Source organism: Macaca thibetana, chromosome 6, assembly GCF_024542745.1.
Source record: "Macaca thibetana thibetana isolate TM-01 chromosome 6, ASM2454274v1, whole genome shotgun sequence".
Lineage (NCBI taxonomy): Eukaryota > Metazoa > Chordata > Mammalia > Primates > Cercopithecidae > Macaca > Macaca thibetana.
The window spans coordinates 29,563,871-29,588,128 of NC_065583.1; the positions used below are offsets into that span (position 1 = coordinate 29,563,871).

Below are 24,258 nucleotides of genomic sequence, written 5' to 3' on the forward strand. Positions count from 1 at the left end.
GAAAGAAAGAAAGAAAGAAAGAAAGAAAGAAAAGAAAGAAAGAAAGAAAGAAAGAAAGAAAGAAAGAAAGAAAAGAAAGAAAAAAAGAAGAAAGAAAGAAAGAAAGAAAGAAAGAAAGAAAGAAAGAAAGAAAGGAAAGAAAGAAAGAAAGGAAGGGAAGGAAGAAGGAAGGAAGGAAGGGAAGGAAGGGAAGGAAGGGAAGGAAGGGAAGGAAGGGAAGGAAGGGAAGGAAGGGAAGGAAGGGAAGGAAGGGAAGGAAGGGAAGGAAGGGAAGGAAAGGAGAAGAAGAAAGAAAGAAGAAAGAAAGAAAGAAAGAAAGAAAGAAAGAAAGAAAAAAAGAAAGAAAGAAAGAAAGAAAGAAAGAAAGAAAGAAAGAAAGAAAGAAAGAAAGAAAGAAAGAAAGAAAGAAAGAAAAAGAAAGAAAGAAAGGGAAAGAAGGGAGGGAGGGAGGGAGGGAGGGAGGGAGGGAGGGAGGGAGGGAGGGAGGGAGGAAGGAAGGAAGGAAGGAAGGAAGGAAGGAAGGAAGGAAGGAAGGAAGGAAGGAAGGAAGAAATTAAGCCAACATCAAATAAAGAATCATAGTGAAAATTAGGAATGTGTGACCTAAGAGGAAAAAATGTAACTCTGATACTCTAGCAAGGACTGGACTAGTATAATAATGAGATAATCTACAATGAGGAGATGAGCCCTCACCCACCCATGCCACCTCACTTGCTGCTTACTATTCTCCTACACTGAACCTGAGTTTGGTCTAGATCAGATTTTTTACGTGCAATTCAAGACCCACTTGTAAAATTGTCCTAGTACCATTATTCCAATATATTCCAATATATTTCTCTACATTAATTACTTTTTCATATAAATGAATTTGGAGTTTATTATTTCCCTTCCTAATACACTCCAAAATATATACACAATTATTAAAATGATATTCAACCAGAGACTAACCAAAATCACATTCATCAACTGACTGGGCTAGACAACTCTTCCAAATCTAAGTATCAATGGTCAAATAGTCTTCAACATATATGAACTTGCTCAAAATTACATTCATTCCAAAAGCCTCAGTCCACTTTCCCCACTTATTTCGTAGTTTGCTCATGAAGCCTAAATAATAATTTTTTTAACACAAAATATAAGAAAACACTTCTTTTAGCTTAGCTTCTTGGGTTCTTTAGTTCCTGTGCCTGTTTCTTTTGCTCTTGGTCATGTAATTACAAAGAATGATATTTCATTACTTGATGCTGTAAAATAAGATGCCTGTGAAGATTCCTGTTTTGGAATAATGTCAACTCTATATTGCCAACAGCTAGCAACATGGCAGTCTGGTAATAAGAAAAGGAAAAATTTCCCAGCTTAGCATTTCCAGAATGAAATTAATTATGAGAATTCAACTTCTTCTAAGTCTCTGGGTATTCAAGTCTTTCTCTCTGAAAGTTAGTTATAAATGATTTTGCACTTTCTATGCTGGGTAATGTGGGAAAATTTCATAACCTGAAGAGGAATTGAAACATTGAAATATGATTTAACCGCTTTACTCCAGCTTCCAGGGACGCTTTCAGTGCTACCTGGGCTGGCTCCTTCTGCTCCAAGAATCATTGATATTCTCTGTGCCCATCATTTCCTAGCCTTGACCACTGTGAGCTCAGCTTTGTTATTTTTGTTATTTTTATATGCCTGTACCACTGAGATACTGTTAAAATTGCCTATGCAGACATCCTGTCAGCCAAATAGGCCTGAAATCTTGCCTAGCTACGATTACTTCCCTCTTGCTTCCCACTCATAAGCATTGTCTCTCCACATTCCAGCTAATAAGACATTCATTTTGGATTCATTAATTCAACAGACACATATTAGCTTCCATTTTGTGCCATACATTATAGGAGATTTTGTGGAGGATATATCAGTGAATAAAACACTCTGACTTCAATAAGCAAAAATGTATAGAACCAATAGTGAAGATAGATAACAGGTCAATTCCTCCCTACCTCCAATCACTGTAACGGTAACATCATGAAGACAGAAATCATATTTTATAAATTATATTCTCTGTACCTAGAAATGTGCCTGGCCCTTAATAGCAGTTAATAAAATATATTTTATATGACTAGAAAGATTATGCAAAAACTCAGTGACAAGAAAAGTTATTTTGGCTAGAGATATCAGAGAAGGTTTCTTGGAAGAAGTGGCAATTGAAGCAGACCTTAAAGAAGAGATCAAAACTGAAATTTGTAAAATGTTGCTTTGCTTATAAAAGTAATATAAACATATGAAAATACTAGACACATAAATGTGTTTTTAATGTTCAAATTATTCATACATATAACAACCAAGAAGTCTAAATGGATATGGCAGAAAAAGAGCTTATAGATTCTCTCCCTTAATACCTAATAATTACCTCCAAATTACAAAAAACTTAATATAATTTTTTTAATTAATAAAAATGGAAAAAGTACCAGTAGCATCCTGACATGTACGGAGGTAAGAAGGGGGAAAAAATACTAAGCCCTTTTCCTTGGTGCCTAATCCACCTCAGCACCAAGAGATTTAATGGTAAATTATTATAATAATATCCCTATAATTCTCATGAATATCCACAAATTTGAAAAGCAGTAAACTGTGGAAGGGTTTTTTTAATTTTCTCCTTCTGACATAATACTGTTGAGAGGATTGATGTAAACGATTGATGGAAAGCGAAAGTGAAAACTGAGTGGACTTCCTTTTCCAGAAGGAAAGACTCAAATTTCTATGAGGAAATGGGAAACAATTCCAGCTTCAAGAGTATCTTCTAACATCCCCATACCACCATGATATTAAGAAACACTACCACAAATAGGATTAACAAAATTGTAGAAAAGAGCTCAAGATCCAGTTTTATTTTCTGGAAGTCAGTAGTAGTCATATTATCACATTTTGTATATCAGGTAAGTATTTGTATTATCCAGTCTTATGGCGTTATTATTTTGTAATTTTATCTTTAAATCCCCTATTTTTATTGATTGGCAACATAAAATCTAAGTATGAGCAACTTCCTTAGTCCCAGCGTTCACTCTTCTGTCACACCTAAGCCCAATCAATTTAAAAACATTAGACCTATCATTACTCAGATAAAACAGATTATTAAGAGTAACAGAAAATTCACTCATATTACATCAACCAACCAAAAGACTAAGACATTTTACACTAAGTGTAAGCAGTTTTTTAAAGAGAGAGAGAAAGTCAGGCAAGTGTCCAAAAATGCTACAGTGAAACATTAAAAGAATGAAAGGTGGCATGCAAAAGGTATTCTGAAGAACCTCAACTGGAAGAAAATATACGCTATGAAACAAAGGACAATTCTCCACAACAGCTTCACGTTACTTAAAATCCAATACAATTTAATAAAACAAGAATTCAGATGCCAAATTATGAAAGAACAGAATGAAATTAAATGGCTGATTGCATAGCTAAGGAAACAAATTAAGAGCCAAGATATCATAATTATAAAACTGATAAATTACAAACAAACTGGACAGACACAGCTGTAAAATGAATGACTGACATAAAACAAAGATTTAATAGCATCACAGTGAAAGACTAAAGAACAAAATCAAAACAATTACAGATAATCAATATGGAAGACAAAGATGATCTAAATTATACATAACTGATATCACTGAAAAGATATTCAACTATAAAAACAGGTAAAAAATAGAAATTATCCCAGAAATGAAGCAAGAACCAAATCTGCATACTGAAGAAGCACACCATAGTAACATAAAACTTGAGGTATAGGTATCAACACCCGAGTGTTACTGTATATGTGTATATACATATATAGAGAATGTGTAATATGTATTGTATAATACATATATTTTCTTTTTTTTTATATGTAAGGCAAAAATAAAGCTGGCCTAATAATTCTCCTCAGCAATTTCCATTATCAAAAGATAATAAAGGGATATATGTACAAAGTTCTAAGAGAAACAAAATATGACAAAATAACATTATATCCTACCAAACTGTCTTTCAAGTACAAAGGTAAATTTTTTTAACATGAAGGAGCTCAGGAAGTACAAATCTTGCAAGTCCTTCTTGGGGAAAAACAAAAAAAAAACTAATATAAAATTAAATCCAGTCAATGAACACATGAATGTAAAGTGTGAGCCTATTAGGACCAATATACCATCCAAAGTCAAAAGATATTACAGCAAGGTTCACAACGTTCTGAGGCAATTGAATTTAATACACACTTGTTGACTGACTGAATAACTTCATTCAGGTTAAAAGCAAATAAACAATAATAGCAGAAAACTTACCAAGTCTTGGGAGAGAGATGGACATCGAGATCCAGGAAGCTCAAAGAACTCCAAACAGATTCAACCCAAAATGATTCTCTCTGAGGCACATTAGAGTGAAATTGTCAAAAGTCAAAAATGAAGAACTGTAAAAATAGCAATAGAAAAGCGTTAAGTCACATACAAGAAAATCTCCTAACAGCAGATTTCTCAGCAGAAACTTAAAAGGCCAGTAAAGAATGGGTGATATATTCAAACTACTGAGAGAAAAAAAATGGCCAGGCACGGGGGCTCATGCCCGTAATCCCAGCACTTTGGGAGGCCAAGGTGGGCAGATCACCTGTCAGAAGCTCGAGACCACCTGAACAATACGGTGAAACCCCATCTCTACTAAAAATACAAAAATTAGCTGGGCATGGTGGCAGATGCCTGTATTCACAGCTACCTGGGAGGCTGAGGTAGGAGATTGTTTGAACTCAGGAGGTGGAGGTTGCAGTGAGCTGAGATCTCACCACTGCACTCCAGCCTGGGCAATAGAGTGAGACTCTATCTAAAAAAAAAAAAAAAAAGCTGGTAAGGATGCAGATTAAAAAGAACTCTTCTACTCTGATGGTAGAAGAGTTCTGCCACAGTGCAGAACAGTATAGAGGTTCCTCAAAAAACTACCAATAGAACTGTAAGATCCAGCAATCCAACTACTGGGAATCTATCCAAAAGAAAGGAAATGATATCAAAGAGACATCCATACCCCCATGTTTATTGCTGCACTATTCACAATAGCCAAGATATGGAATCAACCTAAGTGTCCAATAACAGATGAATGGGTAAAGAAACATGATATGTATAGTGGAATACTATTCCACCATGAAAAAAATGAAATCCTGTCATTCACAGAAACATGGATCAGACTGGATGACATCAAATGAAATAAGCAAAGAACAGAAAGTTAAACACCACATGTTCAAACTCATATGTAGAAGCTGAAAAATGTTGATATTATAGAAGTTAAAAGTATAACAGAGGATACTAGAGGCTAGGAAGGGTAAGGAGAAGGGAGAGATAAGGGAAGATGTGGTAAAGTATGCACAATTACAGCTAGATAACAGGAGTAAGATCTAGTGTTCTTTACCACTGTAGGCTGACACAGTTAACAATATATATAATTTCACATAGCTAGAAGGAGGATATTAAATATTCTTATCACAAATAAATAATACTTTTTTGCAATAATAAATATGCTAATTACATCATTATGTACCCCATGAATTTGTACAATTATTATGTCAATTTTTTTAAAATTTAAAAAGTTATGTACTATTTGATTTGTTCCTAGGGGCTGCCAAAATATCATTGACCTGTCCCTTAGGAATACATGGCTCTATTCTGCTATCAAAATTTTATTTCTCAAAAAATATAATTAGGCATATAGAACTGATCCCCAAGTAAGTCCTATTCTTTTTTACTCCATTATATTGCTCACCTGATTTTGCTTCTGCACAAAGAGCTGTTATCTCTATTTCCAGGCCCTCCCTATATATTACCATAATGGACAATCTAGTAATATATTTCAAAAACTTTAAGTATCTTCATGCCTTTGACACAATAAATTATCTTCCGGAAATTTGTATTAAAAAGTAGAGGCATGGTGGCTGGCAAGATGGCCCAATAGGAACAGCTCAGGTCTGCAGCACCCAGCAAGATCAACACAGAAGGTTGGCGATTTCTGCATTTCTAACTGAAGTACCTGGCTCATCTCATGGGACTGGTTAGACAGTGGGTGCGCCCCCGGAGGGCAAGCCAAAGCAGGGTGGGGTGTCACCTCACCTGGGAGGTGCAAGGGGTCAGGGAATTCCCTCCCCTAGCCAAGGGAAGCCATGAGGGACTGTGCTGTGAGGAATGGTGCACTCTGGCCCAAATACTATGCTTTTCCCATAGTCTTTGCAACCCACAGACCAGGGGATTCCCTCGGGTGCCTATACTACCAGGGCCCTGGGTTTCAAGCACAAAACTGGGCAGCCATTTGGGCAGACACCGAGCTAACTGCAGGAGTCAGTGGTGCGTGGAATGCCAGCAAGACAAAACTGTTCACTCTTCTGAAAAAAGGGCTGAAGCCAAGGAGCCAAGTGATCTCACTTAGCAGATTACAACCCCATGGAGCCTAACAAGCTAAGATCCACTAGCCGAAAAATCTTGCTGCAAGCATAGCATTCTGAAGTTGACCTGGCACACTTGAGCTTGGTGGGGGGAGGGGGCATCCACCATTACTGAGGCTTGAGTAGGTGGTTTTCCCCTCACACTGTAAACAAAGCCGCCAGGAAGTTCCAGCTTGGTGGAGCCCACCGCAACTCGGCAAAGCTGCTGTAGCCAGACTGCCTCTCTAGATTCCTCCTCTATGGGCAGGGCATCTCTGAAAGAAAGGCAGCAGCCCCAATCAGGGGCTTATAGATAAAACTCCCACCTTCTAGGGACAGAGCACCTAGGGGAAGGGGTGGCTGTGGGTGCAGCTTCAGCAGACTTAAACATTCCTGCCTGCTGGCTCTGAAAAGAGCAGCAGATCTTCGAGCACAGTGCTCAAGCTCTGCTAAGGGACAGACTGCCTCCTCAAGTGGGTCCCTGATGTCCCTGACCTCTTTGCCTCCTGATTGGGAGATATATCCCAGCAGGGGTGGACAGACATCTCATACAGGAGAGCTCTGGCTGGCATCTGGCAGGTGTCCCTCTAGGACGAAGCTTCCAGAGGAAGGAACAAGCAGCAATCTTTGCTGTTCTGTAGCCTCTGCTGGTGATACCCAGGCAAACAGGGTCTGGAGTGGACCTCTAGCAAACTCCAGTAGACCTACAGAGGAGGGGCCTGACTGTTAGAAAAAAAAAACTAACAAACAGGAAGGAAGAGCATCAACATCAACAAAAAGGACATCCACATAGAAACCCCATGAGAAGGTAACCAACATCAAAAACCAAAGGTACATTAATCCATGAAGATGAGGAAAAACCAGTGTAAACAGGCTGAAATTTCCGAAATCCAGAACACCTCTTCTCCTCCAAAGGATCATAACTCCTCACCAGCAAGGAAACAAAACTGGACAGAGAATGACTTTGATGAATTGACAGAAGTAGGCTTCAGAAGGTGGGTAATAACGAACTCCTCCAAGCTAAAGAAGCACGTTCTAACCCAATACAAGGAAGCTAAAAACTGTGAAAAAAGGGTTAGAAGAGGCCGAGCACAGTGGCTCATGCCTATAATCCCAGCACTTTGGGAGGCTAGGCAGGCAGATCATGAGGTCAGAAGTTCGAGACCAGCCTGACCAACACAGGAAAACCCCATCTCTACTAAAAATACAAAAATTAGCCAGGCGTGGTAGCACACATGAGTAATCCCAGCTACTCAGGAGGCTGAGGCAGGAGAATCATTTGAACCCGGGAGGCAAAGGTTGAAGTGAGTCGAGGTCGCACTATCGCACTCCAGCCTGAGCAACCGAGCAAGACTCCATCTCAAAACAAAAAAAGGGGGGGGTGGTTAGAGAAATTTCTAAATTGAATAACCAGTTTAGAGAAGAACATAAATGACCCGATGGAGCTGAAAAACACAGCACGAGAACATCATGAAACATACACAAGTATCAATAGCTGAATCAGTCAAGCAGATAAAAGGATATCAGAGATTGAAGATCAACTTAATGAAATAAAGCACGAAAACAAGGTAAGAGAAAATAGAATGGAAAGGAATGAACAAAGCCCTCAAGAAATATGGGACTATGTGAAAAGACCAAACCTACAATTGATGAGTGTACCTGAAAGTGACAGAGAGAATAGAACCAAGTTGGAAAACACACTTCAGGATATTATCCGGGAGAACTTCTCCAACCTAGCAATACAGGCCAACATTCAAGTTCAGGAAATACAGAGAACACCACAAAGATACTCGAGAACAGCAACCCCAAGACACATAATCATCAAATTCACCAAAGCTGAAATGAAGAAAAAAAAACGTTAAGGGCAGCCAAAGAGAAAGGTCAGGTTGCCCACAAAGGGAAGCCCATCAGATTAACAGTGGATCTCTCAGCAGAAACCCTACAAGCCAGAAAAGAGTGGGGACCAATATTCAACATTTTTAAAGAAAAAAACTTTCAACCCAGAATTTCATATCCAGCCAAATTAAGCTTCATAAATGAAGGAGAAATAAATTCCTTTACAGACAAGCAAATGCTGAGAGATTGTGTCACCACCAGGCCTACCTTACGAGAGCTCCTGAAGGAAGCACTAAACATGGAAAGGAACAACCAGTACCTGCCACTGAAAAAACATACCAAATTGTAAAGACCATCGACACTATGAAGAAACTGCATCAACTAATGGGCAAAATAACCACTTAGCATCATAACGACAGGATCCAATTCACAATAACAATATTAACCTTAAATGTAAATGGGACAAATGCCCCCAATTAAAGAACACAGACTGGCAAACTGGATAGTCAAGACCCATCAGTGTGCTGTATTCAGGAGACCCATGTCATGTGCAAGGACATACATAGACTCAAAATAAAGGGATGGAGGAATATTTACCAAGCAAATGAAAAACATAAAAAGCAGGAGTTGCGATGCTAGTCTCTGATAAAACAGACTTTAAACCAACAAAGATTAAAAAAAAAAGACAAAGAAGGGCATTACATAATGGTAAAGGGATCAATGCAACCAGAAGAGCTAACTACCCTATATATATAGGCACCCAATACAGGAGCACCCAGATTCATAAAGCAAGTTCTTAGAGACCTACAAAGAGACTTAGACTCCCACACAATAATTGTGGGAGACTTTAACACCCCACCGTCAATATTAGAAAGATCAATGAGACAGAAAATCAACAAGGATCTTCAGGACTTGAACTCAGCTCTGAACCAAGCAGATCTAATAGACATCTACAGAACTCTCCACCCCAGATCAACACAATATACATTCTTCTCAGCACCACATCGCACTTATTCAAAAATTGACCACATAATTGCAAGTAAAACACTCCTCAGCAAATGTGAGAGAACAGAAATTCATAAGAAACAGTCTCTCAGACCACAGTGAAATCAAATTAGAATTCAGAATTAAGAAACTAACTCAAAACTGCACAACTACATGGAAACTGAACAACCTGCTCCTGAATGACTACTGGGTAAATAATGAAGGCAGAAATAAAGATGTTCTCTGAAACCAATGAGAATGAAGACACAACGTACCAGAATCTCTAGCACACATTTAAAGCAGTGTGTACAGGAAAATTTATAACACTAAAAGCCAACAGGAGAAAGCAGAAAAGATCTAAAATTGACATCCAAACAGCACAATTAAAAGAACTAGAGAAGCAAGAGCAAACAAATTCAAAAGCTAGCCGAAGACAAGAAATAACTAAGATCAGAGCAGAACTGAAGAAGATAGAGACATGAAAAGTCCTTCAAAAAATCAATGAAACCAGGAGTTGTTTTTAAGATTACAAAATAGATAGGCCACTAGCCAGAATAATAAACAAGAAAGGAGAGAAGAATCAAAAAGAAGCAATAAAAAATGATAAAGGGGATATCACCACTGATCCCACAGAAATACAAACTAACATCAGAGAATACTATAAACACTTCTATGCAAATAAACGAGAAAATCTAGAAGAAATGGATAAATTCCTGGACGTATACACCCTCCCAAGTCTAAACCAGGAAGGAGTGGAATCCCTGAATAGACCAATAGCGAGTTCTGAAATTGGGACAGTACCTACTTTGCCTACCAGTACCTTGGTTGGTAGTCTATTGCAATAGCTTACCAACCAAAAAAAGCCCAGGACCAGATGGATTCACAGCTCTGCTCTATCATAGGTACAAAGAGGAGCTGGTACCGTTCCTTCTGAAACTATTCTAAACAAAAGAAAAAGAAGAGGGACTCCTCCCTAACTCATTTTATGAGGCAAGCATCATCCTGATACCAAAACCTGGCAGAGACACAATAAAAAAGGAAAATTTCAGGCCAGTATCCCTGATGAACATCAATGCAATGAACCTCAATAAAATACTGGCAAACCAAATCTAGCAGCACATCAAAAAGCTTATCCACCACAATTAAGTCGACTTCATCCCTGGGATGCAATTCTGGTTCAAAATACACAAATCAATAAACATAATCCATCACATAAACAGAACCAATGACAAAAACCACATGATTATCTCAATAGATGCAGAAAAGGCTTTCAATAAAGTTCAGCACTGCTTCATGCTAAAAAGTCTGAATAAATGAGAAACTGATGGAATGTATCTCAAAATAATGAGAGCTGTTTTTGACAAACCCACAGCCAATGTCATACTGAATGGGCAAAAGCTGGAAGCACTCCCTTTGAAAACTGGCAAAAGACAAGAATGCCCTCTCTCACCACTCCTATTCAACATAGCATTGGAAGTTCTGGCTAGGGCAATCAGGCAAGAGAAAGAAAGGGTATTCAAATAGGAAGAGAGGAAGTCAAATTGTCTGCTTGCACATGACATGATTGTATATTTAGAAAACCCCATCATCTCAGCCCAAAATCTCCTTAAGCTGATAACTTCAGCAAAGTCTCAGGATACAAAATCAATGTGCAAAAATCACAAGCCTTCCTATACACCAATAATAGACAAACAGAGAGCCAAATCATGAGTGAATACCCATTCACAATTGCTACTAAGAAAATAAAATACCTCGGAATACAACTTACAAGGGATGTGAAGGACTTCGTCAAGGAGAACTACAAACCACTGCTCAAGGAAATAAGAGGGGACACAAACAAATGGAAAAAACATTCCATGCTCATGGATAGGAAGAATCAATATCATGAAAATGGCCATACTACCCAAAGTAATTTATCGACTCAATGCTATCTCCATTGAGCCACCATTGACTTTCTTCACAGAACTAGAAAAAACTACTTTAAATTTCACATGGAACCCAAAGAGCCCACATAGCCAAGACAATACTAAGCAAAAAGAACAAAGCTGGAAGCATCACGCTGCCTGACTTCAAACTATACTACAAGGCTACAGTAACCAAAACAACATGGTACTGGTACCAAAACAGATATATGGACCAATGGAACAGAACAGAGGCCTCAGAAATAATGCCACACATCTACAACCATCTGATCTTTGAGAAACCTGAGAAAAACAAACAGTAGGGGAAGGATTCTCTATTTAATAAATGATGTTGGGAAAACTGGCTAGCCATATGCAGAAAACTGAAACCAGACACCTTCCTTACAGTTTATACAAAAATCAACTAAAGATAGATTAAAGACTTAAACATAAGACCTAAAACCATAAAAACTCTAGAAGAAAATATAGGCAATACCATTCAGGACATAGGCATGGGCAAAGACTTTGTGACTAAAACACCAAAAGCAATGGCAACAAAAGTCACAATTGACAAATTGGCTCTAATTAAACTAAAGAGCTCCTGCACAGCAAAAAGAAACTATCATCAGAGTGAAAAGGCAACCTATGGAATGGGAGAAAATTTTTCCAATCTATCCATCTGACAAAGAGCTAATATCCAGAATCTACAAGGAACTTAAACAAATTTACAAGAAAAAAACAAACAACCCCATCAAAATGTGGGCAAAAGACATGAACAGACAATTCTCAAAAGAAGACATGTATGCATCCAACAAACATGAAAAAAGCTCATCATCACTGGTCATTAGAGAAATGCAAATCAAAACCACAATGAGATACCATCTCACGCCAGTTAGAATGGCCATCATCAAAAAGTCAGGAAACAACGGATGCTGGAGAGGATGTGGAGAAACAGGAAAGCTTTTATACTGTCGTTGGAACTGTAAATTAGTCCAACCATTGTGGAAGACAGTGTGGCAATTCCTCAAGGATCTAGAACCAGAGATACCATTTGACCCAGCAATCCCATTACTGGGTATAAACACAAAGGATTATAAATCATTCTACTCTAAAGACACATGCACAAGTATGTTTATTTCAGCACTGTTCACAATAGCAAAGACTTGGAACCAACCCAAATGTCCATCAATGATAGACTGGATAAAGAAAATGTGGCATATTTACACCATGGAATACTATGCAGACATAAAGAAGGATGAGTTCATGTGCTTTGCAGGGACATGGATGAAGCTGGAAACCATCATTCTCAGCAAACTAACACAGGAACAGAAAATCAAATACCGCATGCTCTCACTCATAAGTGGGAGTTGAACAATGAGAACACATGGACACAGGGAGGGAAACATCACACATTGGGGCCTGTCAGGGGGTGGGGGGCTTGGAGAGGGATAGCATTAGCAGAAATATCTAATGCAGATGATGGGTTGATGGGTGCAGCAAACCACCATGACACATGTATGCCTACGTAACAAACCTGCACGTTCTGTACATGTATCCCAGAACTTAAAGCATAATTTTAAAAAATTTTGAGGTTTAAGTACATATGTTTGTTACATATTTATTTATATGTATTAATAACAACATAGTTTCATAAGCAATATAAATGCTCCCAAATAAAGAAATAATTAAATTATGGAATACAAAAGGAATATTAACTTGAAAAATTTTGCGATATCAACATAAATACAATTGAAGAATGCATGGGAAAATGAGGGTACAATACATAAGAGTATATACATATTTGATAAGATTCAAAATGTATTTAAAAATTTGCATATAAAGATAAAAATAATAACAGAAAAAAATACTCTGATTCTCTTTGTGATTTAAGAAATAATTTTATTATTTTTACCAAAAAATAATGATGAAAACTTTAAGGTATACAGTAAATACAAATTTGAGGGAAAAAAAGTCACTCAAAATCCATATTCCAATATATTATCATTAATCTCAGATAATTCCAGATATTTCTGTGTTTATGACTTTGCATGTGTGCATATGTATGTATATAACATAATTAAAAGTATTATAATATAGATATACCTTTAAATTAAATGTAATAAATGTAATTGTACATGAATTTAACAGAAAAAAATTAGGCAAATAGAAAGACCCATTAGACTACAGAAAACAGGTTTTTTACTACATGAAATGTTATCTCTTAAAATATCTCTATTAAAATGGAAAGGATGGAAGATCATAAGAAGCTAGGTCATTTTTTCTTTACTATCATGTTTTCATTTTGGATAATGTCATTTGAGTCTCTATGATTAAAATGTCAGAATTCACACTCTTATACTTTACTCTCTCCTCCATATGCAGGTTGTTAGCTTTGTGATTTTCACATTACCAAGTATATAACATTTCTGTTCTAATTTGTAATCACCATGTTCACAGTTAATCTTCATTCTATATTTATGCTCACCACCTGCCCAGTAACCAGAACTCTTCTATAGCCATTTTCTTTATGTGGATTCATCACTTCATAGTCTAGACCTTTTTTTCCAGCGAGGGCTAACAGATCTTGATTTTTTTCATTCTTGCATACTTTAGATAATGAGATTGTATATATACCCAAAGGATAGTTTTACTGGGTATAAATTTGCTTTGAGTTGTACTACTGTGACCTAAAGTCTTATTCTTTTCCACTGCAAAATGTTCATCCCCATTTAAACTTCCATGGCACTGAGCACATTGTCCAGCACTTCAAATGAAGTACAGTAACTTAAACTCTCTGAGACACTGCCTGAGTAGAGGTATAAACCAGCAATGAACACTGGTATTAGTCCTCGGTGAGAAAGCAGTTTCTATTCCTGTATTCATTACCAACTCTTACACCTCTCTGAGTTCCCTTCAACAGGGAGAGGTGCCACTATTGCTAATAAACGTTTATACTGCAAATACTAAACTACAATATTCTACAAATATTAAATAGACTTACATTTTTTTTTTTTTTTTTTTTTTTTTTTTTTTTTTTTTTTTTTTTTTTTTTGAGACGGAGTCTCGCTCTGTAGCCCAGGCTGGAGTGCAGTGGCCGGATCTCAGCTCACTGCAAGCTCCGCCTCTCGGGTTCACGCCATTCTCCGGCCTCAGCCTCCCGAGTAGCTGGGACTACAGGCGCCCGCCACCTCGCCCGGCTATTTTTGTGTATTTCTTAGTAGAAACGGGGTTTCACCGTGTTAGCCAGGATGGTCTCGATCTCCTGACCTCGTGATCCGCCCATCTCGGCCTCCCAAAGTGCTGGGATTACAGGCTTGAGCCACCGCGCCCGGCCAGACTTACATTTTTAAGAGTCCATATCTGATTCCTAATCTCACCTCTTTGTAGACCTTTAACTACAATTTCTCCCTTTGTAGAATATAAAAATAGGACAATAGATAATCTCTACAGTACATGGCTTAAATTCAAATACCCAGGTAGTACACTTGGATAAAATGGTCTGGGTCTTATTGCAATGGCATCTTAAACTATATTTTTAACACAAGTATTCAGTATTCATTTCTACAAACACATGTTCTCTCACTTTTAATGAAAAATAAAGCCCTTTCAGTTCATCTTTTATTTTCCCACTTCAATAAAGAAACGTACATATGATTTTATTTTTACCTCTACTACAAAAATAATAGCAGCATATGCAATTGATAAATGTCACTGCCACTCACCCTCAGTTTTGGCCAGACCAAACTGGAGACTGAGGCAAATTAAAGAATCCCTGCCTACCCTATTCAAAAGGGGCAGCTGCTCCTTACTTCCAGAAAAGTGTTTTCAGTTCTGTTTGTTTTGTTCTCACAAGAGAAGCTAGAAATCTCTATTTTTGTATGGAGTCTCCCAATTTAGAAATGTTAGCAACTGCTACAAATATTTTAAAATCCTGCACGAACCAAAAATGTCTTAAAATGCCGATGAATATGTGGCCTAAAGACTGCTAAGTTTGTAATTTCTTTTCTAAAATGTCTCCAACTCTAACAGGTAATAAATGTCTTCACTCAGAGTAGAGGTAGAGGGTGAGTACAATACACAGTTATTTTGCTGTGAGTGGTTCTGAAATCTCTATTCTTATATAGCACTGGACTATGCAAATGAGTCTCTCTGATCTTTCACTAAAGAAATAATACTGTGTGCAAAGCACCTGCTGAATACAGCGGAGGGACTCAAAGATGATTTGTGTGGGTTACGTGCTATGCAGCAGACCAGGCCTTTGAGCTTTATCATACAAAGAGACGGTACTTAGCTTTCTGATTTTTAATAACCATATACCCTAGTGGTTTCTAGCAAACAAATCACTTTCACATATGTCTCACAGGATGCTCATATCAACTGAGAAATAGAGAGCTGAGGTTGGTGTTTCCATTGCACAGATAAGCAGATAATTCAGCAATTGCTGAAGACTTATCTAATGTCATTGAGTTAATAAGTAGGAGAGTTGGGACTCAAAATCTTGTCTTCTGATTCACAATTCTTTGATTTCTTCTTTTTCTGATACACCACACTGGCTCACCCTAATCTGCACGGTTGAATGCCCTTATGAGGCAGCCAGGTAGAGTCAGGGGTATAGTCAGTCCACTTTCATAGAGAGGGAAAAACAAATACGCCATATAGGACTTTAATTCATAATCCTATTCATTTAGATCTCATGCTGAAACCACCAAACACATTGGCCATTCTTATTATACTTATAAATCCAAGATCTATGGTGGCTTTTTCAACATCAATGTGCCATCAGTAGATCTTTAATCTTTTAATCCAGAATTACTGCAATCTTTTTTTTAAAGAAACAGTCTCTCTTATGAGTTTGGTCCAATGACAAGGTCCTAGACCATGAAAATCATGTAAGGTATGATTATTACTGATTGAAAACTGTTATCAATTTCTGCTTTCACCCAAGATGGATTAATAGGGACTAGACTTACTCTTCCACCGAAACTAAAACCCTAGACAAAATACATATAAAGAATGGTTTCCAAGACATTAGACAACTGAGGAAAATGATCCTGAGAAATGGGAAACAAACAAGATGAGCCCCATGATTGCTCTTTCTGCCTTGAAGAACTTTTAAGCTATGCCAGAGGCAATCCACGCAGAGCCCAGTGGGCAAACCAAGGTGCCTAGAGTTCACAGGGCAGAGAATTGTAAAGGGGAGAGCTAAAGAAGGAATTCCAGAGATCTGCAGATGGTCTGCCTCAAGTATTCAGCACAGTACTGGTCAGCATGTGTGTGAATGAAAAAACCGAAGGTCAGGAAATGACATGAAAGGATTAAAGGGAGCAATACAGAATGCTCACAGAGGGCTGGGAATAAAGCCTATTGCTACCACCCACACCAAGAAACCTGATAAATTATAGGACATTGAATAAATAACTCAGAAAGGACCTGCTTCGGTAGTGGAGAATAACATGCCCTAGAATAAAAATTGCTCTGGTCTCAGCTAGCAAAACTTAAAAGCAAGACCTGAAAGAATAAAACTGTTTCCAAGTTAACTAACTCTCTTCCAGAAAAAAGTTCAAGAATATTTACAGGGAAACAAAACATTCAGCACCTAACAAAGTAAAACTCACAGTGTCTGTCATCCAATAAAATAAGCAGGAAAACATATAAATATCTCTTCCTATAATGAGGAGAAAAATCAACCAATTAAAATTGACCCAGAACTCACATGAATTAGAAGACTAAATCAGCAAACCATTATAACATATACTCCATATATGCAGAAAAGTAGAGGAAAGATTTAAAATGTTAACTGGTGACATGGAAGGAAATTTTTAAGACCAAATCAAACTTTCATGTCTTAAGACATGAAAACTACAATACTTGAGATAAAAAATATACTGAATGTGATTAATGGCAGATTAGACATTACAGAGGAAAAATATTATCAACTTGTATATCAATAGAAACTACCCAATATGAAACAGAGAAAATAGATTCAAAAACTAAACAAAGCTTGAGGTGATCTAACATCTCTGTACTGAGTGAGGGCTGCCTGAAAGTGTGGGGGAGGGAGGTAGGAAACAATGTTTTAATGGCCCAAATATATCTATATTTTATGAAAACTATAAGCCCGCTATATTAGTTTGCAGAGACTGCCATAACAAAGTACCACAAATTGGGTGGTTTAAAAAATAGAAATGGATTGTCTCACAATTATGGAGCCTAGAAGTCTGAAATCAAGATGTTGGCAGGGTTGGTTCCCTTTGAAGGCTATGAGGAAGAATCTATTACATGCTTCTTCCTTAGATTCTGATGTTTGTTAGCCATGATTGTTTTTCAGCATATAGAAGCACGACTCCAGTCTCTGCCTTCATCTTCACATGCATTTTCCCTGTCTAAATATCTGTACCCAAAGTTCAGTCATATTGAAATGGGGCTCAGCCTATTAACCTCATCTTAACTAATTACACTTGCAACAACCTTATTTCTAAATAAGGTCACCTTCTGAATACCATCAGTTAAGATGTCAACATATGAATTTGGGGAGTACATAATTTAATCCATAACACCACACCCGTAGACCCAAGAAACTCAACAAATTGCAGGCATAGGAAATATTAAGAAAACTACACTATGGTATATCATAATTAAATTACTAAAAAAACAGCCAAAGAAAAAATAAATATATATATGTAAATGTATATATACATATATTCATGTGTACATGTATAACTATATATAGTTATGTATATATACAGTGTGTATATATACATGTGTATATATGTATATATGTGTGTATATATACTATATATGTGTGCATATCTGTGTGTGTATATGTGCGTATATATGTATACATATATATATACATACACAAATATCTATAACATACATGGGAACAAAAATATGAATGACAGGAAATTTTTTATCAAAATATGGCAAGCAAGGCAACAATAGAACAACAAGTTTAAAGTGATGGAAATGAAGTTAACCTAGAATTTTATGCCCAGCAAAAAATATCTTTTAAAACTAAAGATGAGGCCAGGCGCAGTGGCTCATGCCTATAATCCCAGCACTTTGGGAGATCAAGGCAAGTGGATCACTTGAGGTCAGGAGTTGGAGACCAGCCTGGCCAATATGACAAAAACCTTGTCACTGCTAAAAATACAAAAATTAGCCACATGTGATGGTGCACGCCTGTAAGCCCAACTACTTGGGTGGCTGAGGCACGAGAATTGCTTGAACCCAGGAGGCAGAGGTTACAGTGAGCTTAGATCACAACACTGTACTCCAGCCTGGGTGACAGAGCAAGACTCTGTCTAAAAATAAGTAAGATGAAATACAGTGTTTTCCAGACATATAAAACCTAAAAGAAATTAATATCAACAGACCTTCCCTGCAAGATATGCTAAAGAAAATCCTTGAGGCAGAACAATAGCAAATGAAAACATGGATCTACACAAAAGAATAAAGAGCACTGGAAATGGTGATTGTGTGGGTAAATATATGAGATATTGTTCTTAATAGTTAAATCTCTTTAAAAGATAATTTGGTTATCAAACTAAAATAATTATGGGCTTTTTAATATATGGGAAAGTAAAATATATGACATTAGCACACAGGCTGGGAAAGGAGAAATGGAAGTATACTATTGTAAGTTTCTTTTGCCATAGGTGAAGTAACCTAATTTTACTTTAAGGTAGACTGTGATAAGTTAAAGACATATAGTATAAGGCTTAAAGCAAGTTAAAAAGAGAAAGAGAGAGAGAGAGTTGCGGCTTATAAACCAATGAAAATATAACAAATAATTCACCCAAAAGAAGACAAGACCAAGAGGGAAAGGAGAACAAATAACAGGATAAATAAAAAATCAAATATTCTGTTTGAATAAAGGAAGTAAAGAAAAAAGGAACAAAAATCAAATAGTAAGAAAGTAGATTTAAATCTAAACATATTAATCCTATTAAGTGGCAATAGTCATAATACCCAATTAAACAGCAGAGATTGCAAGATTGGATAAAAAAGCAAGACCTGGCCAGGCACAGGCTCACGCCTGTAATCCCAGCACTTTGGGAGGCCAAGGCGGACAAATCACAAGGTCAAGAGATCGAGACCATCCTGGCCAATGTGGTGAAACACCATCTCTACTAAAAATACAAAAATTAGCTGGGCATGGTGGCGGGTGCCTGTAGTCCCAGCTACTCGGGAGGCTGAGGCAGGAGAATCGCTTGAACCCAGGAGGTGGAGGTTGCAGTGAGCTGAGAATGTGCCACTGCACTCTGGTGTGGCAACACAGTGAGACTCCGTCACACACACACACACACACACACACACACACACACACACACACACAAAAGCAAGACCTGACTATATGCTGCCTATAAGAAACTCTTTAAAAATAGATATTGGGTACTATGCTTATCACTCAGGTGATGAAATTATCTGTACACCAAAACCCTGTGACACGCAGTTTATCTATATAACAAACCTGCACGTGTATCCCATAAAAGTGAAAAAAAAATGAAATAAAGATAATGGAAATCTGTGGGCCTAGTAGACACTCAAGGCTGCCTCTGTTTTAGTCCAAAGATGAAGTAGTTTTCTAGATCAGTCTAGAAGGAAATCTATCAGACACCATTTCCCAAATGCTTGCAGTTTGCATTCGACCACAAGGGTATCTCCTCTACTTGTAGCCCACCACTAACCACTGCAGCAATTTCGACCTTTTCTATACACATCACCTTTATTATTTTTACTTAATATTGTTTCAGCTTACTAAATTTTGGCTTTAATAAATTTATTTTAAAAAGAAAACTTTACATTCCCATAGGAAAAACAATAAGCATTTTGTAGAGTTACATAAAACCTCCAGAACAGGCAAATCTATAGAGAGAGAAAGTAGATCAGCAATTATCTAGGGATGTGGGGAAGGGGGATTTGAAGGATAATGGTTAAGGGTTATAGGGTTTCCTCTTGAGGTAAAAAAAATACTCGAGAGTTGCTATGAGGGATGCACAACTCTGATACACAACTCTGTGAATATACTAAAAACCATTGACTATACACTTCCAATAAATCAATTGTGTAGGATGTAAATTGTATCTCAAAACAAAAGCTGTTTTAAAAAAGTTAATATAATGCCCTCACTTTAAAATGAAGGAGAAGTAACAGGAATATGATTTCTTTTTTAAAGAAAATAAAAGTCAAAATTCTACTTAGACCCTGTAGTCTCCCTGCTGATAGCTCTGAGGGCCTACCTTCTCTGTTAAAAAGGAAATGCAAAAATGAACTCATTTTTACACACACTAGAAGGGCTACACAAAGAAAAGGTAGACAATAACAAGTGTCGACAAATTATAATCCTTATAAAATTGCTGGTGGGAATATAAAATGGTGCAGCAACTTTGGAAAACAGTTTGGTTCTTCCTCTATGTTAAACATAGTTATCATATGATGCAGGAACTCTACTCCTAGGTATATACCCAACAGAATTAAAAACATGTCCACACAAACACATGTATACAAATGTTCATAAGACTATTACTCATAATAGCCAAAAAGTAAAATGTAAATCAAATCAATGAATAAACAAAATATCTATACAATGGCATATTATTCAACCATGAAAATGAATGGAGTACTGATACATCCTACAACATGGAAGAATCTTCAAAATATTATGCTAAAGCAAAAGGAAGTCAGACACACAAAAAACCTACATATAATTCTATTTATAAGAAATGACCAGAACAGACAAACTATAAGAGACAGAAAGTAGATTAGTGACTGTCTGGGACAGGGCTAGACATTAGGGTGAAATGAAAGTGACTGCTACTATATATGATGAGGTTTTTTTGGGGGGCGATGAAATTGTCCTAAGATTGATTGTAGTGTCAGTTGCACAACTGTGTGAATATAGTAAAAAAAACACTGAATAATAAAATTTCAATTGGTAAATATACGACATGTGAATTATATCTCAATAAAGTGATTAAATAAAATAAAATTTTTAAACACATGATTGCCAAAAAAAGAAGAACTTTTTAAACATAAAGACATAAATGGGTGAAATGTAACACATATATACCATGGAATACTATGCAGCCATAAAAAAGGATGAGTTTGTGTCCTTTGTAGGGACATGGATGCAGCTGGAAACCATCATTCTTAGCAAACTATCACAAGAACAGAAAACCAAACACCGCATGTTCTCACTCATAGGTGGGAACTGAACAATGAGATCACTTGGACTCGGGAAGGGGAACATCACACACCGGAGCCTATCATGGGGAGGGGGGAGGGGGAAGGGATTGCATTGGGAGTTATACCTGATGTAAATGACGAGTTGATGGGTGCTGATGAGTTGATGGGTGCAGCACAGCAACATGGCACAAGTATACATATGTAACAAACCTGCACGTTATGCACATGTACCCTAGAACTTAAAGTATAATAATAATAAAAAATAAATTAAAAAAAAAAAAGGATGGATTAGGACATACCATGCTAACATTAATCAAAAGAAACCTAGGATCATTATATTAATATCAGACAAAATATATTCTAAAGCAAAGAATATTACTGGGGATAAATAAGGCCACTTCAAAATAATAAAGGGATAGATTCATTAAGAGAAAATAACAATCCAAAACATTTACATGTTTAGTAATACATCTTCAAAATACATAAAGCAGAAATGTATAGAACTGCAAAGAGAAATAGATTAATCCACAGAGTTTCATACCCTTATTAAAATTAAACAACAATTTGTAGAACAAGCAAAGCAAAAAGCAGACTTAAATTTAGTAAGAATATAGATGAACGAAGCTATTAAACGATTTGATCTAATTGACACTGATACCCAAAACCAGAATAACATGTTCTCTTCAGTACACAGAGAATATGTTTCAAGATAGAGCATACAGTGGGCCATAAAGCAAATCAAAAGAGATTTTAAAAGATTCAAGTCATATAAGGTATGTTTTCTGAAAACAATGGAATTAAATCAGAAATAAATAACAAAGATAACCGGAAAATAAATATCTAAAAAGTAATTAATATTGTATCTTAAAAAATTCATGGGTCAACGAAAAAATTAAAAAGGAAATTAGCTATCACATAGGAAGTTACTATGAATACTTTAACTGAATGAGATTGAAACCACAACATATCAAAATCTATAGGGTATCACTAACATGATATTTAGAGGAAAATATATAGCACAAAATATCTATAGTAGAAAAAGAGAAAATCAATTATCTCAGTTTCTACTATAAGAAACTAGAAAAAAAAGACCAGAGTAGAAATCAAAGAAATAGAAAACAATAGAGAAAACCAATAAAATTAAAAGTTAGCTCTTTTAAAAGATCAATAAAATTGATATACCTTCAGCCAGAGTGATCAAAGAAAAAGGACAGAAGACACAAATTACCAAAATCAGGAGCAAAAGAAGTGACATCATTATTGAGTCATTCTACAGGTATTAAAAGGAAAATAGCGGAATATTATAAAAGCTTTATACCAAAAACAAAGGTCATTCAGATGAAAAGGATAAATAGAGACACAGCTACTTTGTTTGTTCATGTAGAAATAGATAAGCTGAATTGCCATGTAGCTATTAAACAAATTGGACTTACAATTCAAAATGTTCCCAAATGAAAGCTCCAGGCCCAAGATGGCTTCAATGATAAATTCTACCAAACACTTAAGAAACAATACCAATTATACACAAACTCTTTAGGAAACTAAATAAAAGAGAATACTTCTCATCTCATTTTGTGAGGCAAGCATTACCGTAATACTCAAACCAGATGAAGACATAACATGAAGAAAAACTACCAATATCCCTTGTGAACATGGATACAAAAATTCTTAACCAACTTTTAGCATATTTAGTCCAATAACATATAAAAAGAATAATACATCATGACCGAAGTGAGATGAGTCCCAAGAACAAAAGCATATATCCATACAAAGATGGTAGTACACAAATATTCAGGCCAGTTTTGTAATAGCTAAAAAGTAGAAACAATCTAAATGTTTAAGAAGTGACTGGATAAACAAATTCCATGCAATGAGATACTACTCAGTAATGAGAATAAATGAATTATTGATACATATACCAACATAAATGAAGCTCCAAATAATCATGTTAAAAGAAACCAGTCCAAAAAAAAAAAAGTACAACCATTTGCAGGAATGTAAATTAGTAGAGCCCCTGTCTGTAGAAGAAGAATACAGAGGTTCCTCAAAAAGCTAAAAATAAAAATAAAACTACCACCACTGGATATATACCCAAAGAAAAAAAGAAAATCAATATATAGAAGATATAGCTACACTCCCATGTTCATTGCAGTCAAGATATGGAATTAACCTAAGTACCCATTAATGGATGAGTAGATAAAAAAAACGTGGTACATAGACACAATAGAACATTATTCAGCCATAAAATAGAATGAAATCCTGTCATTTACAATATGGATGGAACAGAACATCATGTTAAATGAAATAAGCCAGGCACAGAAAGACAAATATCACATGTTCTCACTTATATGTGAGAGCTGCAAAAAAAAAAAAAGAACTCATGGAGATAGACAGTAGAATGATGGTTACCAGAAACTGGGAAGGGTAGTGGGACAGGAGGATAAAGAGGAGTTGGCTAATGGGAACAAAAAGACAGATAGAAGGAATAAGATCTATTGTTTCATAGCACAATAGGGTGACTATAGTTAATAATTTATTGTATATTTCAAAACAACTAAAAGATTAGAATTGAAATGCTCTTAATATAAAGAAATGATCAAAACTTAAGGTAATGGATACTCCAGCTACCATGATTTGATCATTACACATTGTATGCTTGTAGCAATGTACTTGTACCCCATAAATATGTACAACTATGTCTCCATAATAATCAAAAATGAAAATTTTTTAAAGTACATACTGTACTTTATAATTTCATTTATACAGAATTCTAGAAAATACAAACTAATCAATAGTGACAGAAAGCAGGTGAGTGAGTGCCTGGGGATGAGGAAAGGGTGAAGCGGTCCTGAGAATGGGTGGAGTAGAAAGAAGAGATTAAAAAGGGACATGAAGAGACTTTTGGGGTAATAGATATGTTCATCAGCTTTGCAGTAGTAA

The 24,258-nt window shown here is 36.4% G+C and overlaps 1 protein-coding gene across 2 annotated transcripts in view; it reads left to right on the top strand.

The window, feature by feature from the left end:
• ATOX1 (antioxidant 1 copper chaperone) overlaps positions 1-24,258 on the top strand; it is a 603,309-nt gene that overhangs the window by 310,792 nt on the left and 268,259 nt on the right. Inside the window, exon 1 of one of the 2 annotated variants that reach the window (XM_050793707.1) lies at positions 12,557-12,560. The exons of the other annotated variant lie outside the window; for it this stretch is intronic. The gene's annotated coding sequence lies outside the window, so the exon portion shown is untranslated. Of the gene's footprint in view, positions 1-12,556; positions 12,561-24,258 lie in introns of those variants that run through there. 2 annotated transcript variants of the gene reach the window in all.